This window comes from Saimiri boliviensis, chromosome 11 (assembly GCF_048565385.1).
Source record: "Saimiri boliviensis isolate mSaiBol1 chromosome 11, mSaiBol1.pri, whole genome shotgun sequence".
Classification (NCBI taxonomy): Eukaryota; Metazoa; Chordata; class Mammalia; order Primates; family Cebidae; genus Saimiri; species Saimiri boliviensis.
Genome location: NC_133459.1, coordinates 76,776,855 through 76,800,488, shown reverse-complemented (window position 1 = coordinate 76,800,488; position 23,634 = coordinate 76,776,855). Strand labels below are relative to the sequence as shown.

Here is a 23,634-nt window from a genome sequence, read left to right as displayed (position 1 = left end):
GAAATTCATGAACTATCTCAGCAATAGCATGCTATTTCTTCCACATCAGCAGATATAGAATTTCTTAACATCAAATTTGTATTGTTTCCAGTGTGCAATGTTTGTTTTTCTATAGATTTATGTTTCTTTGAATCTAAAGAATACAGACTCAGTTCAATAAGAGTATAGTCACATGAGTACAATGTGTAATAGCTTAAATATAATATTACATCAATCATTAACAAATCAATATCAATAGGGTTTCACTTATGTGTGGATTTTTTATTTTCATTTAGATTTTCATGTTTTTTTGAAATTTCAGATATCTAATTTTCAGATTGTAGATATTAGGTTTGTTTGTATTCATAAATAAATATAAATATAATGTCCTTTTGAAAATAAAATTTCTGGTATATAGGCCACTTTCAAATAGAGAATAATATATTTGACTCTGTGTTTTAAGAAAGAAAATATGTCAAATACTTTCTGCCTACTCACATTAAAATAAAGACATTACTAATTCATTAGTAGTAGAGTAATTGGTTATAGGTATTATATATGCAGGTGGTAAGGGCTAGGAAACTAAGTTGTTCTGCAGGCTAAGTTCATCTGGTCTCTGGTCTTGTTATCCACACTAAGCAATACTTCTCCAAAGAAATAACCATTATTTTTCTCATTTATTATCCCTCTCCATATTTTTGCTTTACCCACCTCCTTCAAAAATCCAGTCTCCAGTGATACACTTACTGGACAGTGTCTTCTATCCACCTATTTATAATCACAGGTAATTTCTCCATAATTCATGACAATCTGGCCACATTGATCAAGCACATGTCTGATGCATGGTCTCATATAAGGTCTTCTGTCTGTCTAGAATGCTTTTTTCCATATAGCATTTTTTTATGCTCATGGTCACTTCTTGTCATGTTAAAGTACCAGTAAAGCCTTTATTAACTATCCAGCATATTAGCCATCTACCATCATTTTCTGGAGCAGAAAAATCCTAGAAAGTAGGATTCCTATGTGTCTGAAATGTTCACGAAAGAATAGCTTAAATGAGTTATAACTTTATTTTTCTCTTACCTAAGATGTATGCAGGCAATTGGTAAACTTAAATCAAGGCCTTTGTCCTGTCTTTTTGACATAATCAGTGTGGCTACCCAGCATCAGACATCATTTCCACATTCCAGCCAGGAGGAAGTAAACAGCAAAGAAGCGGGTATACCTGTGAAAGGAATGAAATGGTCCCAGAAATTTCAAGTCTTCTGACATTTTATTATTCAGAACTGCATCGTATTTCACAAGAAACACCTAAAAATAGAATTTTTGCCACATCGACAGCGATATTCTAGTAGCAATAAACAATGAATAATGAAAAGGCTTGTAGCAGCATTTGTCAAATATTCATACATATCATTTGTTGTATTTCTTTGCAGCCCTTACCTTGTTAATTATTTTATTGTTTATATGTCTATGTATTTAATGTCGTCTTACTAAAAGATGAGCTCTAGAAGCTAAGAAGCCCTATCTCTCTTGTGTGTTTCTGAACCTCTAGAATCTAGAAAACCCTCTGGTGCATAGTACATGCTTTATAAATATTTTCATAGTAAAAGAATATTGGGTTAATTGAAGTTCTTAGGTCTAGTAGTATTTGCTTTATAAATCTAGCTGCTCCAGTATTGGATAGGTATACAATGTATAGTTAGGTTAGTTTAATCTTCCTGTTGAAGTGAACCCTTTATACAACACCCTTCCGTGTGTGGGTATGTGTGTCTGTGTGTGCGCACATTTTGTTTCGTTTATTGTTGCGAGTTTATAGTCTGTTTTATCTATTACAAGAATTGCAACCTCTGCTCTTTTTTGTTTTTCATTTATATGATGTATCCTTCTCCCCACCTTTACTTTGAACCTCTGGCTGTCAGTACATGTTAGGTGCATCTCCTAAAGGCAGCAGATGGTTCAGTCTCATTTTCTAAATCCAATTTGCCAATCTATATACCTTTTAAGTAGAGAATTTAGGTCATGTATGCTCAAAATTAGTATTTATATGTTATACATAAGGTTTTGTTTGTGTCATGTTTTTGATAGTTACATTGTAGTATAACATTTAATTGCTTTATGGGATCTGTAAATTTGTACTTACATGTTCTTTTATGGTAGCAAGTATTATCATTTTGTTTTCATGTTTAGAACTCCTTTGAGCATTTTTTATGGGTTCAGTCTAGTGGACAAACTTTTCTAGCATCTGTCCTCTAGTTGTCTGGGAAAGGCTGTTTCTCCTTTATTTACAAAGCTCTGTTTAGCAGCATATACACTGACTTGTAAAGTTTCTGCTGAGAAGTCTGCTGTTACTCTGACCAAATTTCCTTTACAGGAGATTTGACCTTCTCTAGCTGTCTTTAAGATCTTTTCCTTAACATTGACCTTGGGTAGCTTGGTGACTATGAATATGCTTTGGTGACATTCATCTTATGTAGTATCTGGCAGGTGTTCTCTAAATTTCCTGTATCTGGATTTTTACCTCTGTAGCCAGGTTAAAAAAAAAAAATCCAAAATTACTCTCTCATATATGTCTTGCTATTTTTTTTCTTATCTCTCAGGAATGCCTGTAAATCATAGATTTGGTTGCTTTACATAATCCTATATTTCTCAAAGGCTTTGTTCTTACAAAAAACTTTTTTTTTGTCTGACTGAGTTAATTTAAAAGACCAATTTTCAAGCTCTGAATTTTTTTCTTCTAGTTGTTCTAGTCTATTTTTAAAACGTTCTATTGTGTTTTGCAATTCTTTCAGAGAATTTTTAATTTCCAGAGTTATGTTAGGTATGTAGCCATCTCATCTCTCATATCCTGAATCATTTTTATAGTTTGGGTGTGTTGGTTTTCAACTTTCTCTTCTTTCTCATTGAGTTTCCTGGCAACCCATATTTTGAATTCTTTGTCTATTATTTTAGAATTTTCATTCTGGTTAGAATCTATTGCTAGAGAGTTACTGTGATCCTTTGAAGCTATCATAACGCTTACAGCCAGAGATCTGGCACTGATTCCTTCTTATGTGAAACAGCTGTTGCTTCTTTTTTTGAATTTGTTATCATTTGTACAAGACTGTTAAATTTTTCATTCTTTTTCTCTTGAGGGTATGACTGTGGTGTATGTTGTATATGATTGTTTGGTTTCATTTTTGGTTGCTTTCAGAGGGCCAAGACTATATATGAGTTCCTTCACTGTGGATAGAATTTGTGTGGTGGTTTTCTCAAATGTTGCTTATTGTTCAACTACTTTCAGAAAGATGCTATGTTAAACAAGTATAACTGCGGATGTTAGTAGCACTTTTAGAATATTATCACATTAGGTAGAATGAGAAAGTTTCTGTATTTAACACCTAACATTAAATTTCATCCTTTCTGAGAGTAGGGTGTCTATGAAATGGTTAATTTTCAATTCTCTAACCTTTTTTTTATTTTTGAATGCAAAGGAAATCTGTTGGTTGTTTGCCTGTTTTTCAGTTTGCCTGAGGCTTGGATCGAGCACCCAATGCCATTTACTGATTCTCATTACTTGGAAAGAAAATTTCAACAGAATAAAGACAGAGTAATTTCCATTAGTTCACAGGGAATTCTCTGGTCGTTTCCTTGAAGGAAAATTATTTAAAAATGGATGCAATTATTATTATATTCCCATTATTAAGTAATAATTATTGACACATTTTAAGTTATCCAGCAATTTCTTTCCCAGTGAGAGAATTGAGGGACTGAAAAATATCACTTTACTGCATTACTGAGAATACTAAAATTGGCTTAAAAAGGTGTTAAAATTACACTCCAAGTTGCCTGACTCCTAAGCTTGTATTTAGACCACTATTTATTTTACTAGTGTGCCTAATAGATGAGCAACTGAATAGATTCATTAATTTTTTCAGATAATAGAGTGTCCTGAAATACCCCAAATGAAACAACTTGCCCACTGTTATACTGATTCCCTGGAAGACATAAAAGATTGAAGAGTTTACAGCTACGAAGTATTCAATAGACCTCAGGTTAGTGCAGAATCAGAGTTACCTTTATGTTTTAAAATAAATTTGATTTTAATTGAATATATGTATTTGCTTGTTTGTTATCTGCTTGGAAGACCAGGGCCAGGTGCAGTGGCTCAGGCCTGCAAGCCCCAGCACTTTGGGAGGCCCAGGCAGGTGGATCACACAGGTCAGGAGATCAACACCACCCTAGCCAACATGGTGAAACCCCATCTCTACTAAGATACAAAAAATTAGCTGGATGTGGTGGTGTGTGCTTAAAGTCTCAGCTACTTGGGAGGCTGAGGCAGGGGAATCGCTTGAACCCAGGAAGTAGAGATTGCAGTGAGCCTAGATCCGGCCACTGCACTCCGGCCTGGTGACAGAGTAAGACTCTATCTCAAAAAAAAAAAAAAAAACCACCAGGTAAATCTGTAACTTTGTGTGCTCTACTCACCCACTTAGCTGTAAGAATTACCAAGGACAGAATAAGATGGAAATGATAGCAATCAAAACTAAAGTTGCAGTGCAGAGATCTGAGTTTTTTACTTTAGGTTACATTGTGTACCTATTAATGAATACTAAGTAGTTTATTTCAATATTGAAAACGTCCCCATAACTAATGAAATAAGAATGCCTGATAGTATAGCTATCAGGTAGGTAAATTAGTAGATAAGGATATTATTATGTCTTTACTTTTAAAAGTCAAAATGAATATCTCAACTCAAGTTTGGTATCAAATGTCTCATTGCAGCCATTTAGATTCTTGAAGATAAATTTTACTTGGTGGTGATAAAAATTTTATTAATATTTTGCTGATAGAAAAAGAAGATTTTTTCTTGCAAATGACGAAAGCAAAAATACAATAAAATGTCTTTGCATTTGTTTAAAGGCTGAGAAGAATTTATAATGACAATATTATTAAGAATACAGAGTCTATAATTATCACTTGCTAGCTCCAAAAATACAAATTTTTCTAGAGTTTTATTGGCACATTATATTTCTCAGAATATGCAAGAGAATAGGAAAGGAGAATAAGGGAGAGAAAAGAGAGGGAGGGAGAGAGAATGAAAGAAAAAGAGGGAGGAGGAAGGGGAGGAGGAGGAGAAGGGTGGAGGTAGAGGAAATGAAAACCAGGGAGAGCACAATGTCCCCTAATGCTGCATTCTGCTCTGGCTAAAGGATAGGAAAGAATAACCAAAGAATTATTATGTAGTCTTAGAGAATTCATTTCCAATGTGCTTTGCATGTAACACATAACATCTAACTACTGTTAGCTGAAGGCTCCAGTCCCTTCCTCTTCTCCTCCCTCTCTGATATCACTTTCTCTCTTTCTCTTGGTTTTTCTTTTCTGTTCTGGAATATTTTCATTTCCTTTCTTCTAATAGAATGCAGTCTATCACTGCATTCTATGAATGAATTACAATGCCATGCTGACTTAAGTCTTTTTGCTTCTTTATCGTTAGGAAAAAAACTTCACTGTACTATAGAAAACCCAAATTAGAGTAAGAAATTCATGAGGCATTAGTGATTCTGATTCTTAACACCAATATATAGTGTGCTCTTTTTATGCTGTAGAGGATCTGTTGAAGAACAGTGGAATATTTATCTTGCAGCTAGATTGATAGTAGAACTGAAATAGTAATGAGAACAGTTTGCATCAGAACATGTACAATTAAATTTGGTTCTAACATTTGTAGGTTACGTGGGAAATATTTCTTTCTTGTTAAAAGATATATAATATTTAAAGAACATTAAAAGTTTCTTATTACAGCATTTCAGATTTGAGAGAAGATTAAAGAATATTGATATATCCAACTTTGAGAATCTAACTTTCATTTTCTTTTGAAATTCTTTCAGTATTGGACCACTCTTATGTTTATTATTTCCCTATGAGACATTTCTGAAACTTCTACTGAGTTTTAAATACTAAGAGATTTTAATATTACAAGAAATGTATGGTATATTCTTAAGGTAACTTTAAGAGCTGCTTCTTTCACTAATTATTTGTAACTTATTATTTGTAGATGTTAATTCAAATATTCAAAACATATATCTTTATGAATAAAATTAATACTTTCTATGTATTTGAAAATTACATTTTAAATTATTCGTATATAGCACATTTACCAAATGTATTTTACTTATTATGTACAGAGTACAACTGAAAGTCATTCGGTGTTGTTTTTATTTAGACATAGTAGGTACAGAAAATAAATGTCATTCAAATTGGTTCTTCCATTTTAAATTTGGGAAGAAATTGAACTTGCTTAAAAAAAATTTTTTTTGACATATTGCAGCTAAAGTTCTTCAACTTATGCCTTTAGTTTGCAAACATTAAGGGAAATTGCCTATAAATATTCAGGTACCTGAATAAATTAAGACATAATATACTTGAAGAAAGATGGTTTGAGAGTACACTTCTGGGATGATATTCTCACCAAGTTACTTGCAAGAGTGAATTTATATAATTTAAACTAAGTTTCAAAATGTTTAACAAAGACCAGCATTATCTTCTGCTCAGAAGCCTTCTCTAAAAGCTTTTACATTGTTCATGGAAATGAAGCTGCTGAGTTTTCTTTTGCTCCTTTTAAGGGCTTTTGATCCTTATATGGACATAAGAATCTGTTTTGCATATATCTTTAGACAAAAAGCATGAATATTAAGCCGTTATTTTTACATTAGCAAGTTTTCCCAAGGTGGGTTTTTAACATTTTAAAGACATTTTGTTTTGTGTGTTACTCTCTTTTTGTCTAATCACCTCCAAAATTATGAACACTACAAGAATAATACATACTGAATAACAAAACAGCGTGAAATATTTATAACTAAGAAAGCAACTGTTAAATGTTCATAAACAAAATGGTTTGGAGACTCCTTTATTAATTTTTAATTTATCTTCAGTCAATTTCTTATTACTTCCAAATTCCTGTCGGGGATTCTGTTAATTAGTCATGTGTAAAATATTCATTAAAACCAGCTTTGTATTTTCTTCTTTTATTGCAAATTTACATTTCTAATCTTATAACCAAAATAAATGCCATTGGGTAGAGGAACCACATTAATTTTGATCAGCCACCTAAAATAGAAGCTCATACAACTAAAGATATGGTAATATAAAATAGGCTAATATTGAGTACTATGTTGGTAGATCATCATTTTGCAATAGCAGATGGATATCTAGTTCATGTTTGAAAAAATATCAACACTACATAAAATAGAGCATATTTGAAATCTAGTAAAGTAATCTAAGATGAAGTAATAATGAATTTTTACCTGTAGACTTTTGCACATTAAAAACATTTTAGAAACAACATGTAGTTTAATTAAGGATTCAAAGTTAATCAACAGTAACAATGTTGACATTAAATTTCAATCATTGTGTAGCAAAAGTTTTGCAGAGTTTCTTCAGTTGTTATTTGTTTTAAAATATTGTGTTATGTCTTTCCTTACTATGGATAATGTAGTTTTAATTCTATGCTACAAATAGCAAAGTAGTATACAAAATGGAACATCTATGTGAGTATAGTATTACTAATGTAGCTGTTGACTTTTCCCCTAACATAGTGTATGTTAGTAAAACATACACCAACATCTCTAAAAGAAATATATGTCAGCATTGCGAGAAAAGTGTGCAATGCCAGGTATAGTATTTTCAGAGTATAATTCTTGGTTTAGTTGAAAACTCTTAGACTTCTAAGTATTTGGAAACATCTTAGAAGTCTAAGAGTTTGGATATATCTTAGAATTATCTTAATGCATCTCTTCTTAAAGACTATGTCCAAATTTTAAGTCTTCAGTCATTAATTAAGATATGTAAAATGTAACTATCCGATTAGAAAGTTAACTAAAATACTTTAACATTATTTATGGGAAAAAGTGGGAAAAACATATTTTGTAGGAAGGAAAATGTAATTACACTCAAACAAATAAAGCACTTTGTTTGCTTTTTTTTTTAAATTGTACTTTAGGTTCTGGGGTACATGTGCTGATCATGCAGGATTGTTGCATAGGTACATTCATGGCAAGGTGGTTTGCTATCTTCATCCTCCCATCACCTATATCTGGCATTTCTCCACGTGTTATCACTCCCCAACCTCCCCACCCCCTACTGTCCTCCCCTAATCCTCCAAACAGAACCCAGTGTGTGATGCTCCTCTGCTTGTGTCCATGTGTTCTCATTGTTCAACACTCGCCTGTGAATGAGACATGTGGTGTTTGGTTTTCTGTTCGTGTCAGTTTGCTGAGAATGATGGTTTCCAGATTCATCCGTGTTCCTACAAAGGACACAAACTCACCATTTTTTACGGCTGCATAGTATTCCATGGTGTATATGTACCACGTTTTTCTTGTCCAGTCTATCATCAGTGGGCATTTGGGTTGATTCCAGGGCTTTGGCATTATAAACAGTGCCAGAATGAAGATATGTGTGCATGTGTCTTTATAATAGAACAATTTATAATTCTTTGGATATATACTCAGTAATGGGATTGCTGAGTCAAATGGTTATTTCTAGGTCCTTGAGGAATCGCCACACTGTCTTCCACAATGGTTGCATTAATTTGCACTCCCACTAATGGTGTAAAAGGGTTCCTATTTCTCCACAGCCTCTCCAGCATCTGTTGTCTCCAGATTTTTAAAGATCATCATTCTAACTGGTTTGAGATAGTATCTCAATGTGGTTTTGATTTGCATTTCCCTAATGACCAGTGACGATGAGCATTTTTTCATGTTTCTTGGCCCATATCTGTCTTCTTTTGTAAAGTGTCTGTTCATATCCTTTGCCTGCTTTTGACTGTATTTGTTTTTTTCTTGTAAATCTGTTTTAGTTCTTTGTAGATTCTGGATATTAGCCCTTTGACAGATGGGTAGATTGCAAAAACTTTTTCCCATTCTGTTGGTTGCCAATTTGCTCTCATGATTGCTTCGTTTGCTGTGCAGAAGCTCTGGAGTTTAATTAGATCCTATTTGTCTATTTTTGGCTTTTGTTGCCATTGTTTTTGGTGTTTTAACCATGAAGTCCTTGCCTATGCCTATGTCCTGAATGGTTCTGCCTAGGCTTTCTTCTAGGGTTTTTATGGTGTTAGGTCTTATGTTTAGATATTTAATCCATCTGGAGTTAGTTTTAGAATATGGTGTCAGGAAGGGGTTTCTGCTTTCTGCACATTGCTAGCCAGTTTTCCCAACACCATTTATTAGACAGGGAATCCTTTCTCCATTGCTTTTTTTCTCAGGTTTGTCAAAGATCAGATGATTGTAGATGTGTGGTGTTGCTTCTGAGGCCTATGTTCTGTTCCATTGGTCTATATCTCTATTTTGGTACCAGGACCATGCTGTTTTGATTACTGTAGCCTTGTAGTATAGTTAGAAGTCAGGCAGCATGATGCCTCCAGCTTTGTTCTTTTCGCTTAGAATTAGCTTGGCTCTGTGGGCTCTCCTTTGGTTCCATATCAAGTTTGAAGTGTTTTTTTCCAGTTCTGTGAAGAAGGTCATTGGTAGCTTGATGGGAATAGCATTAAGTCTATAAATTACTTTGGGCAGTGTGGCCTTTTTCACAATGTTGATTCTTCCCAACCATGGGCATGGAATATTTTTCCATCCATTTGGTCCTCTCTTTTTTCATTGAGCAGTGGTTTGTAGTTCTCCTTGAAGAGGTCCTTTATATCCTTTGTTAGTTGTATTTCTAGGTATTTTATTCTCTTTGTAGCAATTATAAATGGGAGTTCACTTTTAATTTGGCTCTCTGTCTATTATTGGTGTATAGAAATACTTGTGATCTCTGCACATTGATTTTGTATCCTGAGACTTTGCTGAATTTGCTTATCAGTTTCAGGAGATTTTGGGCTGAGACGATGGGGTCTTCAAATACACAATCATGTCATCTGCAAATAGAGACAATTTGACTTCCTCCTTTCCTAATTGAGTGCCATTTCTTTCTTTTTCTTGCCTGATGGCTCTGGCTAGAACGTCCAATACTATATTGAGAGGAGTGGTGATAGAGGACATCCTTGTCTTGTGCCAGATTTCAAAAAGAATGCTTTCAGTTTTTGCCTGTTCAATACGATATTGACTGTGGGTTGGTGATAAATAGCTTTTATTATTTTATGGTACGTTCCATCAATACCAAGTTTATTCAGGGTTTTTAGCATAAAGGACTGTGGAATTTTGTCGAAGGCCTTCTCTGCATCTATTAAGATAATTGTGTGGTTTTTGTTTTTGGTTCTGTTTATGTGATGGATTACATTGATAGACTTGCATATGTTGAACCAGCCTTGCATCCCCAGGATGAAGCCTACTTGATCATGATTCTGTTTGCCAGTATTTTATTGAAGATTTTTGCATCAATGTTCATCATGGATATTGGTCTGAAGTTTTCTTTTTTAGTTACATCTCTGCTGGGTTTTGGTATTAGAATGATGTTGGTCTCATAAAATCAGTTGGGGAGGATTCCCTCTTTTTGTATTATTTGGAATAGTTTCAGAAGGAATGGTACCAGCTCCTCTTTGCACAACTGCTAGAATTTGGCTGTAAACCCGTCTGGACCTGGGTGGTGGTTGTTGTTGTTGTTGTTGTTGTTGTTGTTGTTGTTAGTAGGCTATTAATTGTTGCCTCAACTTTAGCCTTCGTTATTGGTTTATTCAGGGTTTCAACTTCTTCCTGGTTTAGTCTTGGGAGAGATTGAGTGTCCAGGAATTTATCCATTTATTCCAGATTTACTGGTTTGTGTGCATAGAGTTGTTTGTAGTAATCTCTGATGATAGTCTGTATTTCTGTGGAATCAGTGGTAATTTCCCCTTTTTTGTTTTTTATTACGTCTATTTGATTATTCTCTCTTTTCTTTTTTATTAGTTTGGCTAGTGGTCTATTTTGTTGATCTTTTAAAAAAAAAACACCTCCTGGATTTTTTTGAAGGTTTTTTTGTGTCTCTATCTCCTTCAGTTCTGCTCTGATCTTAGTTATTTCTTGTCTTCTGCTAGCTTTTGAGTTTTGTTTTGTTTTGTTTTTTTATCTTGCTACTCTAATTCTTTCAATTTTGATGATAGGGTGTCAATTTTAGACCTTTTCTTCCTCCTCATGTGGGCATTTAGTGCTATGAATTTCCCTCTAGACACTGCTTTAAATGTGTCCCAGAGATTCTGGTATGTTGTGTCTTCGTTCTCATTGGTTTTGAAGAATATCTTTATTACTGCCTTCATTTCATTGTTTATCCAATTGACATTCAGTAGTCAGTTGTTCATTTTCCATGAAGTTGTGTGGTTTTGAGTTAGTTTCTTAACCCTGACTTCTAATTTGATTGCACTGTGGTCTGAGAGACTATTTGTTATGATTTCCATTCTTTTGCATTTGCTGGGGAGTGATTTATTTCCAATTATGTGGTCGGTTTTAGAGTAAGTGTTATGTGGTGCTGAGAAGAATGTATATTCTGTGGATTTGGGGCTGAGAGTTCTGTAAATGTCTGTTAAGTTCCCTTGTCCAGATCTGTGTTCAAGTCTGGATTTCCTTGTTGATTTTCTGTCTCATTTATTTATCTAATATTGACAGTGGAGTGTTAAAGTCTCCCACTATTATTGTGCAGGAGTCTAAGTCTCTTTGTAGGTTGTCAAGGGTTTGGTTTATGTATCTGAGTGCTCCTTTATTGGGTGCATATATATTTAGAATAGTTAGCTCTTCTTGTTATGCTGCAGCTCTTCTTGTTATACTGCAGCCTGCAGAGGCGCTGCTGGTCTGTCATGGACTCAGTGGAGCAGCTGCGACTTTTACCATTATGTAATGCCCTTCTTTGTATCCTTTGATTTTTGTTGGTTTAAAGTCCATTTTATCAGAGACTAGAATTGCCACCCCTGCTTTTTTTTGCTCTCCATTTCCTTGGTAAATCTTCTTCCATCACTTTATTTTGAGTCTATGTGTGTTTGCACATGAGATGGGTCTCCTGAATACAGCACACCAATGGTTCTTGCCTTTTTATCCAATTTGCCAGTCTGTGTCTTTTGATTGGGGAATCTAGCCTTTTTACATTTAAGGTTAATATTGTTATGTGTGAATTTGATTCTGTCATTTTATTACTGGTTGGTTGTTTTGCCCTTTGGTTGACATAATTTCTTCATTGTGTAGTTGGTCTTTATCATTTGGTTCTTTTTTGCAGTGGCTGGTACTGGTTTTTCCTTTCTGTGTTTAGTGCTTCCTTCAGGAGCTCTTGTAGGGCAAATCTGGTAGTGACAAAATCTCTCAGCAATTGCTTGTCCATAAAAAGATTTTATTTTTCCATCACTTATGAAGCTTAGTTTGGCTGGATATGAGATTCTAGGTTGAAACTTCCTTTGTTTAAGGATGTTGCATATTGGCCCCACTCTCTTCTGGCTTGTAGTGTTTCTGCTGAGAGATCTTCTGTGAGTTTGATGTGTTTCCCTTTGTGGGTGACCCAGCCTTTCTCTCTGGCTGCCCTTAGCATTTTTTTCCTTTGTTTCAACACTGGTGAATCTGACAATTATGTGTCTTCGGGTTGCTCTTCTAAAGGAGTATGGTTGTGGTGTTCTCTGTATTTCCTGTATTTCAGTGTGGGCCTGCCTTGCTAGGTTGGGGAAATTCTCCTGAATAATATCCTGAAGAGTGTTTCCCAGCTTGGATTCATTCTCCCTATCATCTTCCGGTACACCAATCAAGCATAGATTAGGTCTTTTCACATAGTCCCATATTTCTTGAAGGCTTCGTTCCTTTCTTTTCACTCTTTGTTCTCTTTTCTTGCCTTCTCATTTTATTTCATTGAGTCAATCTTCAGTCTCTGATCTCCTTTCTTATGCTCGATCTATTCGGCTATTGAAACTTGTGTATGCTTCACGAAGTTCTTGTGCTGTGTTTTTCAGCTCCAACAAGTTGTTTCTGTTTTTCTCTAAGCTGGTTATTCTAGTTAGCATTTTGTCTAATCTTTTTTCAAGGTTTTAGTTTCTTTGCATTGGGATAGAACATGTTCCTTTAACTCAGAGAAGTTTGTTATTACCCACTTTCTGAAACCTGCTTCTGTCAATTTGTCAAATTCATTCTCCGGCCAGCTTTGTTCCCTTGCTGGTGAGGAGTTGTGATTTCATGGTGGGGGAGAGGTGTTCTGGTTTTTGATGGTTTCATTCTTCTTGCACTGGTTTCTTCCCATCTTATTGGATTTATGTAGTTTTGATCTCAGTAGCTGCTTGGGGATGTAGCATTTCCTTTGTCTGCCTGCAGAGGCGCTGCTAGTTTGTCATGGACTCAATGGAGCAGCTGCGACTTTTATTTACTCAGGAAAATTTGGCCGGCTTCTGCAATGGCAGCTGCCCTTCCCCCTGCAGAGCTTGATCGTTTCTGGTTGCTCTCTAACTGATGTTCTGGGTGCATAACTCTGGAGTCCGAGTTTTTTAGCCTGCTGGGCTTTGTGCAGGGGGGATGCATCCTGCTGTTTGGGCTGTTTCCCTGTTTTCAGTTCCTCTTCTTTCTGCGGCGTGGGTGCCTCCGTCCAGCAGGCTTTCTGGCTTTCACATCAGCCAGTGCTTCCGCCTAGATCTGTGCTGACTCCCGGCGCTGGCCAAAGTTACTGTTCTGCACTGTTCAGGCAGCTTGCTGGGGCTTTTCAGCCCATCAAAGATCTCCTGTTCTGTGGATTGTAGAGGGCTTGGGTGGAGCACTGCATCTGAACTGATGTCCCAGAGTGGGAGATCTCCTGTCCTCCAGTCAGTTACATGCACCTCTTGGGTAGGGCAGTGCCCCGCCTTGCCTTATCTTAACTTGCCCTATTTGGTTTATTCCCACTATCAAACCAGACCCACAAAATGAACCTGGAACCTCATTTGCAATTGTGGAGACCACTTGGCTTCTGCATCTCTCTCGCTGGAAGCTGCTTTCCAGAGTTGTCTCTTATTCGGCCATCTTGGAATCCTCTCCATTAATGTCTTGGAGCATTTTGTTTGCTTTTATGCAGAGTGGTACATTTATTGCCAAACTAAAGTCCTCATGAATAACAACACATTTATAACACAGAAACATTTAGCAACATTAAGCACAGGTCTCAGAGTTCTGTCTTCTTAGATTAAGTCAAAAAGGAGGCAAAGATTTAGGTGACACATACTGCTTCAGTAACAGAAACAACTGAACAGGATGTTTAGAGTTTTACATATCAACATTAAAAATATTTCTTTAATGAAAAGAAGACCTAATAGAAGACTGAATTTTGGGAAGCCGCAATGACAATATTGAACCAGATCTCTAATAATAGAAGAAAATATATTCCAAGAAATAGTTAATTGTAGTATCTAATGGTCAATCATTACAGTCCACATGCCAGGTTAATTTTACCTATCGGTCAACACTCTTTTGAAATAGTTGTTCTCCTAAAAACCCACCCAACCTGATTATCTAGCCTGCATTGATTTCTATATCTTGAACACAAAAATATTGTCATTCCACAGTAAAATACACATCTAGACTAATCTACCAGTCTAATATTGTAATAATTTTTTAAAAGTTGACTTACCGTGCCTTGTTGGTGAAGAATTTATGCTTGCCCTCTAAGTGTCAGCAGTCATGACTGCACAGCTTCATGATTTTTGAGTCTTGAAGCAGCCCAATTATCAAGTATTCCTTGATTTATACAAAGCCCTTTAACATATCTTAGAGTCTCATCTTTATTTAAGTCTATAATTTCTCTTAATCATGTATGCACTCTGTTTCTAGCTTGAAAATCATCCTCATGTCTTAGATGGTGGAATGGGCAACAACAAAAGAAGAATATGGAATTCAATCTTCCCTTTTAAAGGTGAGGACTTTGAGGTCAATCACAGACATACTTAGTGAATAGAGGATCAGCTGGACCTGGTGCCACTTCAGATGCTTGTTCTCCATTAAAAATATATATATATATAGAATGTAAAAAAGAAACTGGATAGTGTGTGTGACTGTCTGTACCATGAGAAGAAAAATAAGAACACCTGAGTGTTTCAATTCTACCTTGACCCTAACCCAGAGGCAAATTATTAAAGGTTCCTCATCTGAAAAAAGCAAAGGAATTTACTGCTTTGTTTCTACAATGCTGTGAAGACCCAAAAATACATACATAAGCATACTCCAGTATATAAGAAGAAGTTATAATAATACAGTAAATTACACCATCTGCCCCCATTCTATGAGTTTTTCAAAATACTCCCAACTGTTGCTGAAAGTTACTGAAACTCCTCAGATAATTATCTTTCTAATCTCTATTCCAGACAAAATATAATGAGTTTTTGTATAACTGCTAATATTTTGTCCCTAACATGTCTCCATTTTATGCTCAGTATTTAAAAAGAGCTTTTAATAAATGTGTATTTGTGTGTGTGCACAAACATGCACATGTCGTGGACCGTCCGGACGGGTAGGCACATCTGCCCGGGGGTCTCTCGACCTGCAAGAGGGTCCCAATACCTGGAAGAGGGAGTGTGCCTGAGAAAATAATAAAGACAGAGAGAGAGAAAGCGAGGCGTCTGGAGGGCTGATAGGCTGTGCCTAAACAGCAAATTTTATTTTTTAAAGGCCAGGAATAAATACACTTTCTTGGCTCTGGTTTACGTCATAGTAAGAGAAATGTAAATGTATGCCTCACATGGCCTATACAATTGAAAAGTCAGATACACAATCAGTGGTTGTAAAAAGCAACAGAATTTCCTGTGATCACAAAGCTTGTTTGCATCCAGACATTATTCCTCCTGGCTGCAGGTATCTCTGGTTTTGCTTATCAGAATATCTTTTAACCGAATTCTCCTTTGTCTACTCCTAACTCAACTTAACTCAATTTCCCCATTCAGGAATCTCTGAGTCAGGAATCAAAGCCATCCCTTATGGTGGCATTTTGCTTTGCAAATATTGACAGTTAAACCATTATCTAGGGTACAAGGCAGTCTGGTAAGTAAGGTTTAAGGATTATTCTTAAAGTCATAAAAAGGTTAAAAGCAGGAACTGGTTGCCGGTAGGGGGTCACTCGGTCTAGCAGCAACGCATAGTTTTAGGCCCAAACGATATTGTGGTTGATATTAGAAACTGATCATTCATCTTTCAGTTCCTATGTTGCCGGATAGCTCGACTGCCTCCAGTAGGAAACTGTGTTTGGGATCAAACTCACCGTATAGTGAGACTCACACCTTTTAGGGGTCTCACACGGGAGTGTTCCCCACATGCACATGTGTTTTTTGTTTGTTTGTTTGTTTTTGAGACGGAGTCTTGTTCTGTAGCCCAGGCTAGAGTGCAGTGGCATGATATTGGCTCACTACAACCCTGCAACCTCCACCTCCCAGGTCCTAGTTCAAGCAATTCCCCAACCTCAGCCTCCCAAGTAGCTGGGATTGCAGGCACAAGCCACCACACCCAGCTAATTTTTGTATATTTTTAGTAGAGACAGGGTTTCACCATGTTGGCCAGTCTGGTCTTGAACTCTTGACCTCCTGATTCATCTGTCTCGGCCTCCCAAAGTGTTGGGATTACAGGCATAAGCCTCTGTACCTGGCCACACATGTATGTTTTAAGGAATACTTTGACCAGTTTAGTTTCATGTAGAATTGGGATGGTATGTTTTCCAAAGAACAAGTAGCAACACCGTCTCAGAAATGTAATATTTATTTTTTTCTGAAAATATCCTCATCTGTATCTGAAAGACACTTTCAAATTCAAGCTGTGGTTCCTTTTTGGATACATCTTCCCACAACCAGAGAGTTTCCCATTTAAAATACTGCCATATGCAGCAGGCTCTTGCTCACGAAAATTCTGTATCATCAATAAAAAAATATATTCTTTATTTCTTTTGAAACAAAGAAACTGTCAGTAAAGGCAGTGTCTTTTAATAAAGAACACCTAAATTTTACACTATTCTAAAAAATGTTTTCTGTCCCATCTTTCAGTAGCTAATAGGAAGTTGAGCATTTTGAAAGCAAAACAAACAAAACAAAATGGCACTATATAACCTGGGAAAATCATAAAATATATTTTGTTTTACTGCATGCACTGTGAAAATCAAAACAAACTGCAGTTATAATTATGAACATATTTATTTTTTCCCACAGATGTACATGGAATAATTACTCATAAAATTATGTCTCAACAGTTTTAAAAGTATCTGCTATTTCAAATATGTTTAAGAAAACAATTAGTGATCAAATGCATGTAAAAAATTATTAAAAGGGCTGTTTTTAATTAATTTAATTTAATTTAATTAATTAATTTAATTTGTATTAAGAATACAATTGATGCCGGGTGTGGTGACTCACGCCTATAATCCCAGCACTTTGGGAGGCCAAGACGGGCGGATCACTAGGTCAAGAGAGCAAGACCTTCCTGACCAACATGGTGAAACCCAGTCTCTACTAAAAATACAAAAATTAGCTGAGTGTGGTAGTGCACGCCTGTAGTCACAGCTACTCAGGAGGCTGAGGTGGAAGAATTGCTTGAATCCGGGAGGCAGCGGTTGCAGTGAGCTAACATTGCACCACTGCACTCCAACCTGGAGCCTGGCAATGGAACGAGACTCTGTCTCAAAAAAAAAAAAAGAAAAAAAAAGAATACAATTGATTTGTTTCTGTTTTTATGTTTAGTTAAATAAGCAATTATATACATTACACCAAAAATTACATAATTATAATTATATAATTATAATTATATATGTAAATAGTTAAATAAGCAATTATATACATTACACCAAAACATATTCATAATAGAGAAAAACAATTAAATATTATAACATATCATTTGGTTACGTGAGTAGGATTTTATCATAGCAAATGATCTTATCTTTACTTCACTATGCAACAAAAATAAAAAGTTATTATCCACCACCATTTTAAACAACAGCAACAACTTATGCACAAAAAATTCATACCTGTAAAAAATAGTGCAAAACATTTAGAGATATTTTTATTTACATTCAAAAATCTTTGTAAATTAGGATTTAGGTTGAAAAGGGTGGGATTTAGAACAGAATTAAAGATTAATAATACATCATTGCAAAATGACATTTCTTTTGACAGCATAACTCAATTGCTACTCAAAAATAAATCATTTATGATTCAAATGCTGTGAATATTTATTTAGTATCATACCTGTCATTTGTTTGACTTATTTCCCCAAGGATAGAGAAGAACAACTGTATATCTCTTATTACAGAGCCAAAATTATTTATGGTAGCAAAACAAAAAAAAACACAATGTTATGGCCGAGCCCGGTGGCTCACCCCTATAATCCCAGCACTTTGGGAAGCTGAGGCAGGTGGATCACGAGGTCAAGAGATTGAGACCATCCTGGTCAACAAGGTGAAACCCCAGCTCTACTAAAAATACAAAAATTAGCTGGGCATGGTGATGCACGCCTGTAGTCCCAGCTGCTCAGGAAGCTGAGGCAGGAGAATTGCTTGAACCCAGGAGGCGGAGGTTACAGTGAGTCGAGATCGTGCCATTGCACTCCAGTCTGGGTAACAACAGCGTAATTCCATCTAAAAAAAAAAAAAATCACAATGTTATGTACCTTAAAATGAGCAGCAGATTTTTTTGCTGTGCTAATAAATCATGAAAAGAGCCAATAGAATTCTCCTAACACCAGTCGATTTGCTCTGAAGCCGTCACTTTATAAAATATCATTCAAATGCAACATTAGAAAAATCTATCCAAGCTATTTTACAGGATGATATTTTTATTACATTTAATAAAAGCCAAAAGAGTCAAATCCCCCAGCTATTTCCAAAATTTAAGTCATAGTGGAGTCTCGAATTATATTTTTGTGCCTATGTTGTAATGCCTGTGCCATTATTTTCCTTAGCATCCACCCATAAGGCTGACTTAAGGGTCTAACATGACATGCTGGAACAGATATTAGGTAGAAATTGAGAAAAATTCTAGGAAATTAAGTTAAATAGTTAAGATAGCCACTGAAATTAATTGAATTAGACATCTAAATTAAGACACTACCAATTTTGGGTAGAAATGAGTCATATTTAAATTAGATTACAATGTACCTGTAAGTTAATATGCCAGTATTTTAAAACAATATTTAAATGAACTTAATTCTTAACTAACACAGCTTCAATTTCATCATGTTGTTGGGGATCAGTAGATTCAATATAGAAAGAATTTTGCCTGCTGAATGATTTTGGGCAAAGCATTAACCCTCTCTAAAATGCAATATAATTTCTATCTTGTACTATTGTTGTCAAGATTGGCTAATGCTTTATTTGAAAGTTGCACTGTCACACAAAGCTTTATACTAATACAATGGATTACTGTGCTAATGGTAGTGATTAATATTTTGAGCAAATTTAACCAGATTACATTTTCATTCAACTTTAATACAGTCTTTGGTAGTTAATCCACCCTGTATAAACCAATATAAATATATAGATTTATCAGTAAAATATATAGATTTATCAGATAATTTATTTTTTTATTGATACATAATAAATGTACATATTTTTGGAGTACATTTGATAATTAGATATATTCATATAATGTATAAAGATCACATCAGGGTAATTGGGATATTCATCACCTTAAATATTTAATTTTTTCTTCATGCTAAGAACATTCAAATTGATAGATTTGAAACTTAATGGAAATCTGTTGGCAAAAATAATGAATTGGCATAGAAATCAATGCATCATGGTAATTGGAGTGTGTAATGTATTTAGGGTTCTAACCACTTTACACATCCTTCATTTGGTTTTTCTTGATTTGTGAAATATATGGATTGGATTATATATAGATCCCCCAATTTTCTATGTAGCAATAAATATTCATACTTATTTCCAAGATAAAAAATCAGTGTTGTTTTATAGATCACAAATAACATAATACTGATATTAAATTCTACTTTAATTAGTCAAACATTATTTCATTGCCATTAACTCAAATGGTCTTCAAAACCTTCACCTCCCTCCAAAAAAGCTGTTACGTGAGAAGGGTAAACAGACATTACTATCCCATTTTACAGGGAAAAAAAAATCCCACTAATGCCAATTAAGGTTATGAGTGTCAAGAATAAAACCATAAGATGTTCAACTGAGACTGGAGTCTAGATTATGTTTTAATCTCAAAAGGAAAAAAAAGACTTTCGGAAAAGCTTATAATACGAGAGGGCGGGAAACGGAAGCGCATGGCCCCTGTAAATGGTACAGAAGAAGGGAAGGGAAGTGCCGGGTGGGGAAGGGCATGGTCCCTGGCTCAGGCTGCACCCCCACGGACCCAGGTGAGGACAGGCACTCCTGCCATTTCGCGCAAATGTTGCATTTCCCTAGGCCACCGTGGCCCACCACGTCCCCATCCTGGGCCTATAAAAACCCGAGACCATAGCAAAGAAGAGACAGAAGCGACTGGACTTCTAGAGGAACCAACCAGGCAGAAGACACAAGCCGCTGGACGTCGAGAGGACCTCAAGGGGAGCACGCTGGCAGAAGAGCACAGGACAAACGAGGGCACACTGGCAGGCCACCAAAGGGCGGGACGTGGCGGAGTTTGGCTGGGGCAGTCGGAGGACAGGAGGGGCTGCCAAGAGGGAGAACCCCACCTTTCTTCTGGCTCCCCTATCTGCGGAGAGCTACTTCCACTCAGTAAAACTCTGCACTCTTTCATAAGCCACCGACAGACGGCAAACTGAGAGAGTGCCCTGAACATCTGCCCACTGGGGCTTCAGGAGATGTAAACATTCACCCCTAGACAGTGTCGTGGGGTTGGAGCCCCACAGCCTGCCTATCTGTATGGTCCCCTAGGGCCTAGAGGTTTCAGCGGTGGGGCACTGAAGAAGCAACCCACCCCTGTCTCACACCCTGCAGGGGGACGACTGAACTTTTCCCATTTCGTTTCATTTATGAAACATTTTTCTGATAAATGAAAAAAGTCACTGATCATAGAGCATTGTTTATTTCTATTAAAATAATTTTTTTATGAGTTAAAAGATGTGTTAGGCCAGGCGTGGTGGCTCATGTCTGTAATCCCAGCACTTTGGGAGGCCGAGGCTGGGAGATCACGAGATAAGGAGTTCAAGACCAGCCTGGCCAACTACTAAAAACACAAAAATTAGCCAGGCATGGTGGTGGATGCCTGTAATCCCAGCCACTCTGGAGGGTGAGCAGGAGAATTGCTTGACCAGAGGGTGGAGGTTGCAGTGAGCCAAGACCGAGCCATTGCACTCCAGCCTGAGCGACTGAGCAAGACTCCATCTCAAAATAAAAAAAAATAAAAAATAAAAAGATAGATTAAAATATACAGAGATTAAAGTGCTTTACTCCACGTATTAATGCATAAAAACAGGGAATTGAGTCGGGAACGGTGGCTTACACCTGTAATCCCAGCACTTAGGGAGGCCGAGGCAGGTGGATCATGAGGTCAGGAGTTCAAGATCAGCCTGGCCAAGATAGTGAAACGCTGTCTCTGCTAAAAATACAAAAATTAGCCAGGCGTGGTGGCACACGGCTGTAATCCCAGCTACTCAGGAGGTTGAGGCAGAGAATTGCTTAAACTGAGAAGGCGGAGGTTGCAGTGAACGAAGATTGTGCCACTGCACTCCAGCCTGGGTGACAGAGTAAGACTCTGTCATAAAAATAAAGTAAAAGCAAGTAAATTAAACATACTTATTTTTTATTAAATACTTTTAACAAATGGTGTTAAAATAATTATTAGGCACTTCTTAGCAAGTTATACTTGTATTTCAAATAGCACATCTGAACTAAAAATACATGTAATTATTATGATATTTAAAAGTAGTAGTTTTTTCTTTGCATTTAAACATGAGTAAATAAATCATATTATATTCATAAAACCTCTCAAGTTGACAAGAATCAAGTTTAATTCATATTTTAAAGTTATAAATTCACTTAATAAAAATGTACTCATACCATTAATAGCAATTGCTTTTAGATATCTTATAATAATGTCTTTGATTAAAAATAAACATTCATGAGCTGCATTAAGATACATAAATAAACATTTTAGGAAAATAATCTGTAGCTATAATTCTGAATGTTCATGTCATATGTTACCAGCTTTGATATAGTTCATGAAATTTGAAATATATTTATATGTCAGACTTTTTAATGCTACCTCTTGAAAATGTTCTACTACTGATTTCCTGCTGAAAAATAATACATTTAAATAAATTGCAGGAAGCTGAAAGACTACCACAAATTAACACACAATAAAACTTATGTACCTCTTTCAATAAGTGATAGAAAGTTCATAACAAGTTGTAAATTTTCCTTTTTTCATTGAGTGACATCAAATAACTGTATCACTGCCACAAGATTATTAACATACAGACTGAGGAAAGCTTTTAGATTTGCTAACAAATAAATACCCTTCCTAGTGCAACTTTAAAACTTAGTCTATAATGCAGTAAAGCTAAGGTGGAGGGAAAAAAAAAGAAAAAAAAAACTTAGTCTAGACTCTATTCCTTATTTTAGGAAATTAAATTCAGAACAGAGTGACCATAGGTACTGCATTTTAACACCTATGTTTGACAAGATTTGTGAAACTATAATGTCAGAATAATAGTTTTTGAAGGCACTGTAACTTTTAAAACCATGAAGTGACCTTAAAAGAAGAAAGGGAGTGAGAGAAGGAGGGAGAAGGAGAAGAAAATGAGAGGGATGCAGAGAAGAGAGCAAGGAAAAAAATTCCTGATGTCTTAGTCAACAAACTTGCCTCCCTTTGCCTTGTGTTCAATCACATGGAGCCATGTGTCAGTTGGCAGAATGAAGAAGTAATTCACAGATTCTGCACATTCCAGTTATAATCACAGGAATGGATTCTGGACTTCCTAAGATCCTAAGATCTCACTGAGAAGGTGAAACTTGGCATAACTCCTGTGGAAATTCATTTCATCTGTTTTCATTTTATTCTATGTGTCATGTATTTTTGATGACTAAATGGGAAATAAAAAATGAAATTCTCCCATATGAATTTCTATTAAATATCATTTTAGCTATCAGTTGTCACACCTGCTATTTGATGCATTTCAGTCAATTGACACAATTATATATTTTTGCAACCTATATCATTCTCTGAAGCCTTATTTATTTTATGGTAAATCCTATTTATTTTATTCAAACATCTTAACAGATACTAAATATTTGTTTCTCATATATTTAAATATTTTTCAGTATAAATGCGTAAAGTGTTGAATAGTATGCCTCTTTTTAAGCTAAAATTAGTCACTATTTTTCACAATGTTGTGACAGCTCTGAAGGCTCTTTTTAGAAACGTCCAGGTCAGCACATGCACTTAGATTTGCACACAGTTTCAGAAAGGTTTTCTAATTTTTATTTTTATATACAAATTACAATTGTATATATTTATAGGAGTTGTATTCTGCTTTTTTAATACAACATGGAAAGAGTAAATTAAGCTAATTAACATATTCATCACTTCAAATATTTAACATTTGTTGATGAACACATTAGAAATTTACTCTCAGCAACATTGAAACATACAAGACTCAATTACTAGCTGTATTCACCATGCTGTGCAATTGCTCTAAAAATAAAACACACCCCCCAACTGAGGCTTTGTACCCTTTGACTATAATCCTCCTATTCCCCTACCTCCCAGTTGCTGGTAACCACCATCCTACTTTTTGTTTCTATGAGTTCTATTGTTTCAGATTCCACATGTAAGTGAAA

The 23,634-nt window shown here is 35.7% G+C and overlaps 1 long non-coding RNA gene across 1 annotated transcript in view; it reads left to right on the top strand.

Annotated features, from left to right (window-relative positions):
* LOC141580407 (uncharacterized) overlaps window positions 1-23,634 on the top strand; it is a 190,873-nt gene that overhangs the window by 153,731 nt on the left and 13,508 nt on the right. Inside the window, exons 3-4 of the long non-coding RNA XR_012512615.1 lie at window positions 3,897-4,013; window positions 14,688-14,769. This is a non-coding gene — a long non-coding RNA (uncharacterized LOC141580407). The remainder of the gene's footprint in view (window positions 1-3,896; window positions 4,014-14,687; window positions 14,770-23,634) is intronic.